Here is a 15,626-nt window from a genome sequence, read left to right as displayed (position 1 = left end):
CATGGATGAGAGACCATGGGTTATTTTTATTCTCTTCTATAGTTTTCAGTCTACCAAGTTTTAAAATATGATATCTATGTAAAACAGCCAATACTATTTGTTTAAAGTAAACATTTTGTTAAAGAATAATAACATAGAGAAAATGGTGCAAATCTTAAATGTTCAGTTTGGTGAATTTTTACAAAGTGAACACATCTATGTAATCACCATCGAGGACAAGAATTAGAATATTAGCAGCATCCTAGAAGCCTCTCCTCTTGTTTCTTCAGTTGTTAACTCCAAAAAGATAATCATGAATTTGACTTTTATCACCAGAGGTAAGTTTTGCTTGTTTTTGAACCTTTTATAAGTGGAATCATTGAGTATATTTATTTATTTCTAACTTCTATCATTCAACATTGTGTTTGTGAAGTTCATAATGTTGTCCTGTGTAGTGATAGTTCAATCATTTTTAATGTTTTTTAGTATTCTGTTGTGTGATTATATCAAACTTAGCTATATTATACTACTGGTGGATATTTAGGTAGTTTCCAGTTTGGGACTTGCTATGGACCGAATGTTTGTGTACTCTCAAAGTCCATATGTTGGAATCTTAACCCCAATATGGTGGTATTGGGAGAGGGTCTATGTGAGATGATTAGGCCATGAGGGTGGAGCCCTCATGAATGGGATTAGTACCCTTATAAAAGGGACCCCCAGAGAGCTCACTCACTGTCTTTCTGCCAAGTGAGGATATAAGAAAAAATCAGCAGTCTGCAACCTGGAAGAGGCTTCTCACCAGAAGCCAATCATGCTGACACCATGACCTTCAACTTCCAGCCTCCAGAACTGTGAGAAATAAAAATGTCTGTTGTTTGTTAACCACTCAGTCTATGGTATTCTGTTACAGCAGCCTGAACTGACTAAGACAGGGCTATTATGAATAAAACTGCCATGAACATTTGTAGGCATGTCTTCTGTTAAATATATGTATGCATATTTTTGTTGACTATATACCTAGGATGTGTATACATACATTCAGCTTTAGGAGATAGTGCTTTTGTTTTCAAGGTGTTTATGCCAATTTGTTCTCCAACCAGCAGAATATGAGCATTTCACTCGCCCTGCATCCTTGCCAACACTTGGTTTTATCAATTAAAAATTTTTAATTTAGTGTGTACAATGGTATCTCATAGTGGTTTGACTTGCATTTTCTTGAATAATTAATGATGTTGGGCACCTTTTCAGATATTCATTGGTCATTTGGATATCCTCTTTTTTGATGCCCCTATGCAAGTCTTTTGCCTATTTTCTAAATGAAGTTGTCTTTTTCACATTACTTTGTGGGAGCTCATCATATGTTCTGGACATGAGTTCCTTTGTTGGAAATATGTATTGCAAATATCTTATTCCACTCTAATTTACATTTTTGTTCTGTTGATGGTTTTTGTGTGGGTGTGTGAACAAAACTTCTTATGCCAATGAAGTCTAATTTGTTGATTATTTTTTAAGGACTAGAACCCTTTGTGTCCTACTTAAGAAATATTTTCTTAGCCCACCGTCTATTTCCAATTCTCTTATGTTTTCTTAAATGTTTTTTGCTTTATCTTTTACATTTAGGTCTATGATCCAACAGAAATGTATTTCTACACATGGTGTGGCAGCAGTCAAGATTCATTTTTTTCCCATATGGATATCCAGTTGACTCAGTACCATTTACTAAAAAGAGCTACCTTTCTCCCGTTGCATTGTAGGGACATCTTTGTCACAAAGCGAGTGACTAAATATGTATGGGTCTCTTTATGCACTCTTTATTCTGTTCTGTGGTTCTGTGGGCCTCTTTTTCTATCCTTGCTAATATCACACCATCAATTTCAAATTTATAATTCTTGATGGTGTAAGTCTTTAATTTTGTACTTCTTCAATGCTGTATTGGCTATTATTGGTCCTTTTCTTTCTTTTTTTTTAAATTTTTTTTTTATTTATTTTTTTTGCTGCGTTGGGTCTTCGTTGCTGCTCAAGGGCTTCCTCTAGTTGCTGCAGGCGGGGGCTACTCTTCATTGTGGTGTGCAGCCTTCTCATTGCGGTGGCTTCTCTTGTGGCAGAGCACAGACTCTAGGCGCGTGGGCCTCAGTAGTTGTGCGCAGGCTCAGTAGTTCTGGCTCATGGGTTCTAGAGCACAGGCTCAGTAGTTGTGGTGCACAGGCTTAGTTGCTCCACGGCATGTGGGCTCTTCCTGGACCAGGGCTCAAACCGTGTTCCCTGCAATAGCAGGTGGACTCTTAACCACTGCACCACCAGGGAAGCCCAGCCCTTTTATTTCTGTTATATTTTGGAATCAACTTCTAAATTTCCACAAATATTTGCTGAAATTTTGGTTGGAATTACATTGAATCTATGGATCAATTTGAGGAGAATTATATTCTTTCCAATATTGAATCTTCTGATCCATGAACATAGTATATTTTTTTAGGTCATTAATTTTTCTCAGTAATAATTTGCAGTTTTATGTATAGAGAACTTGTCTATCATTTTCCCCTAGGTACTTGATGTTTTCTGATGGTATTGTAAATGGTATCATTGTTTATTTTTCATCTGGTAATTGTTTATTGCTAGTATATAGAAAGGCAATTGATTTTTTTGATGTTGACATTTTAGCCAGGGACTTTGCTAAATTCACTTATTAATTCTAATCATTTATTTTTTAATTCTTTTGGGTCTTCTATGTATACAGTCATGTTGTCTGTGAATAGTAACAGTTTGTTCTTTCTTTCCAGTTGTTATACTTTAAATTTTTTTATTGCTTTATCCCACAGAATAGGATCTCATGTTGTCTGTGAATAGTAACAGTTTGTTCATGTTGTTTGTGAATAGTAACAGTTTGTTCTTTCTTTACAGTTGTTATACTTTAAATTTTTTTATTGCTTTATTGCACTGAATAGGATCTCCTCTACAATATTGAATAGAAGTGGTGATAGTGAACAGCCTTATCTTCTTCCTAACCTCTGGAGGAAAATTTTCAATATTTTGCAATTAAGTATGATGTTTGCTGTACTTTATGTTAGATATTTTATTAGATTAAGGAAATTTCCTGTCTCTTTCTAGTTATTAAGAATTTTTATTCTGAATGAATATTAAATTTTATTGAATGCTTTTTATGCATCTACTGAGATGATCATATGATTCTAGTTCTTTATTTTGTTAATATTGTGAATTATGTTGACTTTTTAAAAGATTTTATAATTGTTAAATCACCCTTGCTTCCTGGAATGAATCCCCCTAGATCATGGTATGTTATTGACAGCACTTGATAATTTTTTTTTAATTTAGCCTTTTTAATTGGTGTGTAATGGTATCCCATGTGTGTGTGTTTTTTTAAATTAATTTATTTTATTTTTGGCTGCGTTGGGTCTTTGTTGCTGCACGATGGCTTTTCTGTGGTTGTAGCGAGGGGGGGCTACTCTTCATCGCCACACGCAAGCTTCTCATTGCGGTGGCTTCTCTTGTTGTGGAGCACGGGCTCTAGGCGTGTGGGCTTCAGTAGTTGCAGCATACGGGCTCAGTAGTTGTGGCTCACGGGCTCTAGAGTGCAGGCTCAGTAGTTACAGTGCACGAGCTTAGTTGCTCTGCAGCATGTGGGATCTTCCTGGACCAGGGCTCAAACCTGTGTCCCCTGCATTGGCAGGCTGATTCTTAACCACTGCACCACCAGGGAAACCCCCATGTTGTTTTAATATGAATTTCCCTAGTGACTAGGGAATGAAATTGAGCATCTTTTCATCTACTTATTTACCGTTCATATATCTTCTTTTGTGAAGTGGCTGCTTAAATCTTTTGCCCATTTGAAGTACTGCCTTTTTATTGTTGAGTTTTGAGAGTTCTTCACATATCCTGGTTGAGTTTTTGTGGGCTATGAGATTTGCAAATATTTTCTCTCAATCTGCAGTTTATCGTTCATTCTCTTTTTAAAAAAGTTTTATATTTATTTATTTATTTATTTAGGCTGCGCTGGGTCATACTTGCGGCACGCGGGATCTTCATTGTGGCATGTGGGATCTTTAGTTGCAGCATGCGGACTTCTTAGTTGCGGCATGTGGACTTCTTAGTTGCAGCATGCAAACTCTTAGTTGCAGCATGCATGCGGGATCTAGTTCCCTGACCAGGGATTAAACCTGGGCCCCCTGCATTGGGAGCATGGAGTCTTACCCACTGGACCACCATGGAAGTCCCTAACTTTCATTCTCTTAGCAGTGCCTTTTACAGAAGCAAAATTTAAAATTTTTGATATAACATAATTTATCAATTTTTTCTTTTATATGCCATGCTTTTGGTGTTATATCCAAGAATGCTTTGCTTATTCCAAAGTCACAAAGATTTTTCCCCCATATTTTCTTTTAAAAGTTTTATTATTTTACTGTTATCATTTGGGTCTATGATTAATTTTGAGTTAATTTTTGTGTAACACGTGACAAAGATTGACAATCATTTTTTCAATATTGCTATCCAAATTATTAAAATCCATTTGTTGAAAAACAACAACAACCAGCTATTCTTTCTCAGTAAAATTGCCTTTGCACCTTTGTAAGAAATCAACTGGCCAAACTTGTGTGATTCTATTTCTGGATTCTATTCCTTGCTCCATTGATCCATGTATCTATCCCTTGACCAATTCCACAGTAATAACTGTTGCTTTATAGAAAGTCTTAAAGGATGTAGTGTGAATCCTGAAACTTTGTTCTTCTTTTTCAAAATTGTTTTGGTTATTCGGTTTCCTTTGCCTTTCCATGTAAATTTTAGAATCAGCTTGTTGATTTTTACAGAAAAGCCTGATAGGACTTTGTTTGGGATTAGACTGAATCTGTAGATCAACTTGGAGATAATTGACAGCTTAACAAAATTCAGTCTTCCAATCCATGAACATGGTATATCTCTCCATTTATTTAGGTATTTAAAATTTTTTCATTAGTGTTTTATAGTCTTCAGCATACAGATTTATGCCCAAGTATTTCATTTTTTCCAGTGCTATTTCTTCATTTTAAGTTCCAATTATTCATTGTGAGTATATAAAATACTTTTTTTTTTTTGGTATGTTGACTTATGTGATCTTGCTAAACTTATTAGTTCTAAAGGATTTTTCACGTAGACAATCATGTTACATATGAATAGAAGGAGATTTCTTCCTTTCCAAGCTGTATGCCTTATTTATTGCCTTATTGGACTGGCTAGGAATTCTCTTATGTTGTTGAGCAGGAGTAGTGAGAGAGGGCATCCTTGTTTCTGATCTTAAGGGGAAAACATTCCGTCTTTCATAATTATGTATGATGTGAATAATCCAACATCCAATTCCAAACCAAAGGTCTGCTTTCTAGGGCCTTAGTAAGCAGAATTAAAGTGAAAGTGAAGTGCCACTAATGTTTTAGGGAGTGTAATCCCAGGAAAGCTGAAGTGGGAAAAAGGAAAGGAGGGAGAACCAATGTGAAGGTACATTATTGAGCTGGCCACTGCTTGATGTTAATCAATCACAACTGATTGCTTCATCTCATGGAACTATCTTGCACATGCCTGGGCATTGAGTGGATCCATGGCATTTCAAGCACCAGCAGCCACAGGGAAGCACATGGGGGTAGGAGGCAGAAATGCTATCATGCTGTGTCTGTGTGGAGTTAAACAGAGCCCATGCAAAATTGGTTGGGACAAAACAACTGGCCAAGACTCTTGTAGACTAGTGGAGCTGAGAGGATTCAAGCTGGCATATAAGAGCATATGAGAAGTTTATTGTCCAAATCTATCTCATCTGTTTTTTAGATTTTCATTTGTATACATGCATATACTTTAAAATATCAAGTAGGTCCACAGGCTTATTATAAAAACTGCAGTCTCTTATCCCCCATCCCCAAATTCTTCCATTTTCTGCTCCCCAGGGGCAAGCAACTTCTACTCTTTTAACTATTGCTTTTGGAATTTACCTCTATATCACAAAATAATATGCTTTATTATTCCTCCCTCCTCCCCCCCGCCCAGTTTTAGGCATTATCTGTCAACTTTTCACAATAGAAAATGAGGAACTGTCTGGCTTTCACCAGCGCCACCCCTCCCTCTACCTTGCACACACACACACTTCCTATCCCACCATTCTTCCAATAGAGTTTAAATCATAATTTAAAGTTCACATTATTATGATTACATAAACTCTATTCACCATTGTGCCATGTAGAACACGATAGTTATTTTTCTTCCACAATCTTTTGCTTTCTTTGTAGTTAATATTGTCTAGTTTTTACTTGTTTGCTTAGTTTTCTGTCTAATTATCATGAATTCATCCCAAATCCTTCCCCAGCAGAACCAACTGCCTCTTGATACATCCAAGCACATTTCCCAATTGCATCATCTTGGAAACATTTTTCACAGACCTTTCTGGTCTCTTCCAATTTCTTCTGGCTGCTCTCCAAGCCTATTGGGCTCTCCCTTCATCAATAGCTTGAGGATTCACATTATTTCTCTTATGCATTGATTTCTCACCTTAACCTCTTTCTTGATTTATTGCCTGTCTTAGTGGTGACATTCTCTAGTCAATTCCCAAGAAAGGATGTTACAAACGAAACCTGGGTCTACTTGCCCACATGCAGTAAAGCCAATCTATTGACACCAGGTCATGGTGAAGGAAAGTGCAGGGCATCAAGCAAGGAGTCCAGGTAGCTAGTGCTTAAAAGGCCCAAACTCCCCAAAGGCTTTCAGGGAAAGGGTTTTAAAGATAGGGTGAGGGAGGGGATTGTGGGGTATGTGATCAGCTCAGGGACATTCTTCTGATTGGTTGGTGGTGAGGTAATTGGGAGTCAACATCATCATCCTTCTGGTTCCAACTGGTCTGGGGTCTAATGTGCTTGTGGGCAGCATAGAGGTAACTTCTTCCATCTGGTGGGGTTTCAGTATCTGCAAAACAGCTCAAAGGGTATAGCTCAGAATATTACCTATAGCCCTTGAGGAGAAACTAAACGTCGTTTGCTTTGTTTAATGGCTAAACTATTATTTTGTCTTGCTTGACTGTTTTCCTTTCTTTCTGATTTTTCTCACTTCTCTGATTAAATTTATTCTTTGACTAAAGTTTTTCTACAGACAAAAGGCAGGAGGAGGACATGGTGGGGTGGAGTGGGTATTCTGTTCTGGGAAGGTACCATAGGGTCCTGCTCTGTTACAGACGCATGGGAGTTAAAATTTTTTAGACCATTCATTTCTGAAAATCTTTATTCTATGCTCACAGTTGATAGTTTGGTTGGGTATAGAATTCTAAGTTTGATATATATGTTTTTCTGGATTTTGAAGGCATTGTGGTCTAAATCAGTGTTGCTGTTAAGAAATCTGATGCCATTCTGATTTTTAAAAAATTTTTATTTTATTTATTTATTTTTTTGGCTGAGCTACTCGACATGTGGGATTCCAGTTCCCTGACCAGGGACCTAACTCATGTCCCCTGCAGTGGAAGCGCAGAGTCCCAACCACTGGACCGCCAGGGAAGTCTCCCATTCTGATTTTTGATGCTTTGTGTAAAATCTAGTTTTTCCCTCTCTGGGAGTTTGTATAATTTTTCATTTGTTCTTAGTGATCTAAAATTTCATAATGATATGTCAGTGTGCAAACAGCATCCATTTTGTTCAATACTTGGTGGGCATCTTCAATCTGGAAGCTCATGTAATTTAATTCAGAGACATTTACTTGAATAACTTATTGGATGAGTACCCCTCCCTCTTTTATTTTCTCTATTCTTTCTGGGATTTCTTTTATTTGGATGTTAGATCTCCTAGGTTGATTCTCTAATTTTCATGTCTTTTCTCTCTTATGCTTTGTCCTTTTGCTCTGCTTTCTGGGAAATTGCCTAATCTGCAACCTTATCTTCTAAACTTACCACTAAGCTTTTAATTTGTTCTATGCAAGAGAGATTTTTTTCTTCTCAGAACATTCCTTTTTAATAACATCCTGTACTTGTTTAATATGTGCTATATCTCTTATGTCTTTGATGCTACTAATGATAATTTTTTGGCATTTTCTTCTTATCATCGTCATGTGTGTTCCCTCCAAGTTGCTTTTTATCTGTTTGTTATTGTTTGGCTCTGAGTTAGGGGCTTCCCTTATGTGCCCAGTGATCCTTGGCGTCTACACACAGAGTCTGCTCGGAAGCTCAAAGCTCAGAGCTGGCTGCCCACCAAGGACTCCACTGAAGGATGATCTGACTAGGCTCTTTCACTGAGCAACTTCTTTTTAAAAAAATTTTTTTAATATAATTTTTTAAATTAATTAATTAATTAATTTGTCTGTGTTGGGTCTTTGTTGTTGCATGCGGGCTTTCTCTAGTTGCAGTGAGCAGGGGCTACTCTTCGTTGCAGTGTTGCAGTGGCTTCTCTTGTTGCGGAGCATGGGCTCTAGGCATGCGGGCTTCAGTAGTTGCAGCACACAGGCTCAGTAGTTGCAGCACATGGGCCCTAGAGTGTGCGGGCTTCAGTAGTTGCAGCACGTGGGCTCAGTAGTTGTGGCTCGCAAGGCTCTAGAGCACAGGCTCAGTAGTTATGGCTCATGGGCTTTGTTGCCCCGCAGCGTGTGGGATCTTCCTGGACCGGGGCTCAAACCCATGTCCCCTGCATTGGCAGGCGGATTCTTAACCACTGAGCCACCAGGGAAGTCCTCACTGAGCAACTTCTGATGTCACTGCCTTTAGGTCTTTCCTCCTAGGTTTCTCAAATTTGCAAAGATCTTTTGATCTCTTGCCTGGAGGTTCATATTAAGCCTGTTTGCCATTTAGGAGTATTAATATTCAATGTGAAGACCTTCACTTAATTCTCCCATTTTCAGTGTGATGCCCCTGCCCCCAGCTGGATCTGCTCTTCCCCAGTGCAGAGTCCCACGGTTTTACCCACTCCAGGGAATAATATTCTGTTGGGATATAGTAGAGAAAGTCACCTTGGGAGATGGGATCTTGGTTACTAACTGCCTTTTCAAAGTCTCTTTGAACAAGTCCCCTGTGGTTCCCTCTGCTTCCAGAAGTACCTGATACTCAATTCCTGAACCTTTGGGGGTTCTGTGTGTCCTAGACTTTCCTCACTGCCGGTTTAAGACTCAATTTTTTTGCATCCACTAAGTCAATTCCCACTTGTCGGTTTGCTTTCCAATTTCGAAATTATCCCATTTTCTTTGTCATTGTAGTACTTTAAAAATTCCTTTTCTGCCATTTTTAAAGGAGTTTCAGGAGGGAGCAGGGATAAATGCCTGTGCTTAATCTGCTGTCTATATGCTCGCTTCAGCAGCACACATATTAATCTGCTGTCTGTAAGCAGGAATGCTGGCTGTTCTTTTTTCATTATATTAATTCTTTTTGATATTTCCCCAAACATCTTAGTCATTGTAATCACATGTATCCTCTGGTCTCTATCTCCTGGATCTATCATCTGAGGCTCGTGGGATGGGTGGCAGGGAGGGGGTAGTGGTGGTGGTGGTGGTGGGTGGGTGGGTGAGGGTGGGGCAAGCTTATTGGTTTTGCCACTGACTCTGTCTTATGACTGTTTTTGTTTTGTGATTTTGTCTTTGTGAGCTCATCTGCAGGAACCTTTGTCTGTGGGAACACTGGGCAGCCTAGGTTGAGGTCATGGCCCTCTAGGGAGTGTTTGCATTTGTTTCTGCCCAGTGCCCACAGGCATCTCCAGCCAGGGACCCTTTTCTGTGTTAACTTCTTGCTTTCAGAGTCTCCTGAACACAAGGGAAGCAGGGTAGTGTAAATTTAAATCCCAAACCCCTTGGGGCTAAGTCTGTGGTTACAAATTCCCAGAGCCCAGGCTGTAGCAGATGAGCTGATTGGTGATCTGTCTGAGCAGAGAGTGGGTTTGTTTTTTTTTTTAAATCCTTGCCCACTTTTTCACTGAGACTATAACTCTGAAGAGTCTGGCTTGGAGGTGGGTCTCATTTACAACTCCTGGCTTTGTGGTGCCCAAAGCCTTATATCTCGTCCCCACAGGGGCTGTAAAATCCAAACCCAGGCTGCTGAGACCCACAGCTCTACCCTGCCCGTGCCAGCACAGCACCGATACTAGCCCTCCTGATTCCTGCTCTGGTTTTCAGCTCCTTCTTTGTTTTTATCCCTGGGGAGTTCCCTTCCTTTCTTGCAAGCTCAGCCATGCATTTAAAAGGATGTTTGTTATATTTTAGCCACCATTTCCAAGTAGTATTTTGTAGCAGGAGGGTTTTCTGCAGCGTAACTCACAATTGTGTTGGAAATTAAAGTCCTATATTTTTTGCTGGTTTCTACTGTCTTTTGCATCTCAGTATTCCCCACAGCAAAGCATCAATAGAGGCCCCTGTGAATAGCGAATACAAGGAGTTGAATTGCCGCGATTGGTGTCCTAGTCACCTAATTGGCGATTTTGCCAAAGGCACAGCAAAGCGAGTCAGGGTTTCCTCTGGCAGTCCTGCTGTTTGGAGCAGGGGTCTCGGAGAAGATTCGAGATCCATCCTGGGCTGGACCCAGCCTACCCGTGGGTACCGTCTGATGTCCTGCCAGCCCTCCCAGGTATCCTGCCCTCCAGCCACACACCTGATCACAAGCTCCGTCTCACCTTTCTTTAGCTCCGTCTCACCCTTCTTTGAACTTGCTGTCCCCACCCCCTCGCTCAGGCAGGGTGCCCACCCAGAGCCTCTGAAGCGCTGCCCGCAGAGCTTCGCTGGGGCGGTTTGCTCGCTTGACCGGCCTGCTCCACCAGACACCGGGAGGAGGCCGGGCTGCTTTCCCCTTTGTATCTTCGGCATCCTCATGGTAACGGCGTAAACAACCGAAGCGCTCCATAAATGTGTGGCTAAAGCGTGAACGAGAGAGCCGGCATTCCCAGAGAACCAGCTCCAAGCACGGAGTTCGGATTTTAGAAAATTAAAGCAGCTGTTATAGTCTGGTGGCTGTAACATCCTGGGCCGGGGTGGGGGGTGGGTGGGTGCGGGGAAGGAATCCTCCCCCAGCCCCTCCCCTCCCCCTCTCGCGGGTGTGTGGGGCTCCCCGGCCCAAGTTTGAGAAGACATCTCTTTCCACAAGGGGAACTGGCTGTGTGTCTCCCCAGAGCTGTGGCCCCCAGCAGCTTTGTCTCTGTGGGTGCCTTGGCTGCCCAAGTAGTACACGGATGAAAGGAGGTCGCAGTGAGCCGCTCACAGTGAGTTTACAAAGCACTTCCCCTCTGATGAAGACAAACCAGGAAGGGACTCGGCCAAGATCACACAAGGCGGGGGTGGTGGGGGTGGGGAGTCGGGGTGTTAGGGCTGCACTAACTATCCAGCGGCCAAGAGCTGCGCGTGTCACCACCGAGTGAGCACGGAGCACTGAAATTCTGGACTGAGATGTGCCTTGAGTGTAAAATACACAGCAGAGTTCAAAGACTTAGTATGAAAAATCAAAAGGGTAAATGTCTCATTAAGAATTTTAAATATTTATGACATGTCAAAATGATAACATTTTGCATGTATTAGCTTAAATACAAATATTGTTAGAATGAATTCCACCAGTTTCTTTTGACTTTGTTGTAATGAAGCTACCAGAAAAGGTAAAATTACCCATGTGGGTTGTGTTTGTGGCTGGTGTCTTTTTTCTGTGGGAGGTACTTGTCTAGAGTGTGGGCCACGTGATTCCTAAGCAGACCTTCCTTCACTCACAGCCCTGGGCACCACCTGGTGGGTGGTGTCTCTGCACGCCCCAGATTTGGACTCTGCTACACCACCTATGAGCTGTCTGACCTTCCCCAGGACAAGTCCCGGTTTCCTCATCTGGAAAGGGCACCGTTTTGCCCACAGGGGAACGAGATGGTTTTGAGGATTCAGGATTCAATAGAGCCCTTCCTGGTGGTCCACTCATATCCTCATCACAAGAGCTACAGGGCTGTAGCAGCGAGAGGGCGGGGCCTTGCCTGCTGTAGGGTGAATGAATGGATGAGTGCTTGTTCAACCCCACTGAACGCTGGATTATCAATGAAATAGTTCCCTTTGGCTGTGAAGACATTCTCGATCTGGTTTCCACCTTCAGGTGTGTATCATATTCATGAGATGCACAGCCATGGGCGCAACCAGATTTGAGAACTGCCACTGTCCTATTTTGGGATCCTTTGAAAGCAGAGCCTGAGTTAAGGACTTCGGAGTGACCCCAGGAGGCAGGAGAGCAAGGCAGGAGAGGAGGAGAAGCGATGGGGGTGTCCTTCCCTGCTGTGGGTGAGAGAAGGCTGGTTTCCACCAGGAACTCTAGAAGCATACAGAATGCCTCCCGGAATTGTTTTCTGGAAGATAGGAGGTGGGAACATCCATCCACTGGCTCCTGTTCTCCAGTGCAGAAGGTTGCTCAGGGGTCTTTACTCCCCACTCCTGAGCTGTCTAGTGGCTTCAGGAGGCCTTGGGAAAAGCCGCCTGGCAGAAAAGCTCCTGCTTGAGATGCCACAAGTCATGCTGAGTCAGGACTGTCCACCTCATTGCAGCTGAAATCAGAGGTGGGACAAGGGGGTGTAATGTGGCACAGAAGTGTCTGCTACAGTCCCTAAAGTCTAGAAACACACCAAAAAGAATTCAAACTTGCTACAACAAATAGACAAAATCAGTATCTCAACTTAAGGTCTGTACTTTGACAGAATGGGCTGTGGCTTACGGGCAATTTCTGGAAGGTTAGCTGAAACCTCATTCTTTTGTTCATGCATTCATTCACTCATTCATTCATCCGTCGATATTTATTGGACACTGATTCCGAGTCAGGCCCTCGCCCACCCCAGAAAGGACAGCAGAATGAAAGAGATGTCATTGTAAGGATAAGGATGTCATTGTACCAACAAAGTGGAATCTTTTCTAATTTATAAATTAGGTGTTACCTGCAAACTTCAGTCCTTTAATCTTCACTGGTAACAGGGTACTGATGTTGAAGGTCACCCATTGTTGGGTGACAGCAGAACCCAAAGCCTCTGAAGAGGATTTGGCCTGTTCCTTGGGTCAAGGAGGACTTATAAATGAATTCACCCACCCATCCTGCCTTCCTGATCACTCAGCCTGCAGCCTCTGAGCACCTACTTGGTACCAGGTACTGTGAAAGTTCCAGGAGTGCAGTGGTGAATGAGACAGAGCCCTGCCCTTAGGAGCTCGCAGTCTGGAGGGGGAGATGGCGGCACCCTTGCAGAGTCCAGAGGCAGGCTCCAAGCCCTGGGGAGAGGGGGAGGGGGCTGCGGCCTGCTGGGTCTTGGAAAGCTTTCTGGAGGAGGCGCAATCGGATATTCACCCCAAGGCCTCTGGGCCCCAGATGTGAGCTTCTGGCACAGAGCAGACCTGGCTGAACCCCATAACTGGCTGCTTGGCAGAGGACACTGGCAAACCCAGGCTTGCTCTGGTCCATTTGCATATCATTTGCATCTATCTGCATATGCGGTGGCACAGCCTGGTCTCTTATGCATTTAAATTGCAAGTTATTTGTCTCTCTTTGAAAGCTCTCATTTTTTTCCCAAGGGTGGGCTGGTTCCATTTCCCCTCCTTGTCTTTATAATGCAAGACTGTTGAGTTTGCCAAGCATGGTGCAAGGCTGTAGATCTGGGGTATGATACATGTTTGCTCTTCTGGCTTTCAGAATACTTTGTTATTTTTAAGGGCTCCATGGCAGCCTGGTGCAAAAGGGAGTATTGAGCATGTGTACCCCATGTTACAGATGGGGAAACTGAGGCAGAGAGTGATTAAGTGAGGTGACCAACCTCACTTCCCTTGTTGGAGGCAGGACCATGGCTAGGCATCAGGTTGCCCGATTTCTGATCCCACATTGAGAGGGCCTTTAGAGGTCATCTCTTCATACAGATGGTGGAAGGAGATCCAGAGAGGGATAGGGACTTGCCGAACGAAGGCCATTGGCTGGTCCAGAATGCAGTCTTGGCTTCCACAGCTCTGCCTGAAGACAATGAGCCCTTCTGTCAAGGTGATTGTTTTGGTTGCTGTGTTGGTGGCCTTTGCCCCTTCAGAGGGGGACCCTCCCCATAAATACCATTGATATATTGGTGTCTCCTTATTTGGGTTGCTGTTTAAGCCTGGTGAGTGTCACCCAACCCAGCCCATCCCATTTTATCAGGACTTGACTTAGCCCAGACATGAGTTGGCAGGAGTCCTTGCTGGTCTTCTAACGGGGGACATTCTGCTGCCAAGAAGGCACAGTTAGAGCCATCCCAGAGGATGCAGGTCTCTCGCTGCCCTGAGAAGATGCACCTCTGACATGACTGTGAAACCAAACTTGAAGACATCAGCTTGTCTCTTAAAATGTGTCAACAGAGTAGAGTCCCTACTCTACTCTTTACTCAAGGTCAACACTGGGTCTGGCTGATCATGATGTCATTGGGCATCTTTACTTGTAAGAACAGAACTGCTAATTCACTGCTAATAACATCTTCCATTTATTGAGCACCTTACCATGTGTAGACATGGGTCTGGGCTTTTGCTCAGGTTACTTCCATTCCTCATCCTGAAGACGGGGACTGTTATTCCTGTTACACAAGTGAGGCCACTGAGGCTCAGTGAGATGAAGAACTTCGTTCAAGGTCACACAGCAAAGTATCAGGATCAAGACTCAACCGTAGGAATGGCTGGCTCCAGACCCCAACACAATGGCCTGCATTTTCCACTAAACCATATTGCTTCCAATGTCAAGTCTAAAACTAGACCTAACATGAGCACTAAATTATGTCTTAGGCAACATGATGCAGTGATTTATAAAGCATAGACTTGCTGGTAGTAGAAGAGTAGTTTATATCAGATTAACTTTCTGCTGGTAACAATTATAAAATCTGGACAAAAATATATAAAACAGATTTGCTTGGAACTACTGGAGAGTGACCAAAAGCAGACAAACTAGAGGAGATATGACCCTTGAAACCAAGAAACCATGCTGACGAGAGACACATTTATCTGGATTTTCCCCTGAGGGCATTCCCTAGTTTATGTTGTGCATGGGGGATAGAACTCAAGCAGAAAGCAGAAGCCTTATTGACTGAAGAGTAAGAAGTTGGAGTTCAGGGCCTTCAGAGCAGCTGGAAATTTAGAGAGAGAGAAATCCCAGAAAACAGAGCTGCAGAGGGAGAAAACTCCCCTCAGATTCTTGGCTGACTCTGGTGTGGGGCATGACTCCAGGGAGCTCAGGGGAAAACACAGCTGGAGGGCTGAAAGAGCTGAGCAGAGATTTCTGCAGCTGCTTGGCATTGGGGATACAAATTTTTTAGTTCAAATCTCACCAAGTTAGAGTGGCTTGGTAAACATGCCAGCCTTTTCACTGAGATCCTGGGAGACCATTACTTAGGAGTAAGGACCAAAAATAAACCTGCCCTAACAAAGTCTAAAACCAGGGCTTCACAAGATCGAGGTGAATGGCCAACAATTAAACAGAAATGATATACAAAACTCTTCAGAGGAAGATAACACAATCCAGAAGCTCTACATTATATCATCACAATGTCCAAAATCAAATAAAAAATTATTATTGATAGACATGGAAAGAAACAGGAACATGTGACACATAGACAAGATTTTTTTAAAAGTCAGTAGAAACAGATCCAAAGGCAATCTAGATGTTGGAATTAGTTGGCAGATTTTTAAATCATTATAATAAATGTGTTAAAGAATTTACAGGA

The sequence above is a fragment of the Balaenoptera borealis genome, assembly GCF_965194805.1.
Source record: "Balaenoptera borealis genome assembly, chromosome: 8".
NCBI classification, from domain to species: domain Eukaryota; kingdom Metazoa; phylum Chordata; class Mammalia; order Artiodactyla; family Balaenopteridae; genus Balaenoptera; species Balaenoptera borealis.
This window is presented reverse-complemented; position numbering follows the sequence as displayed.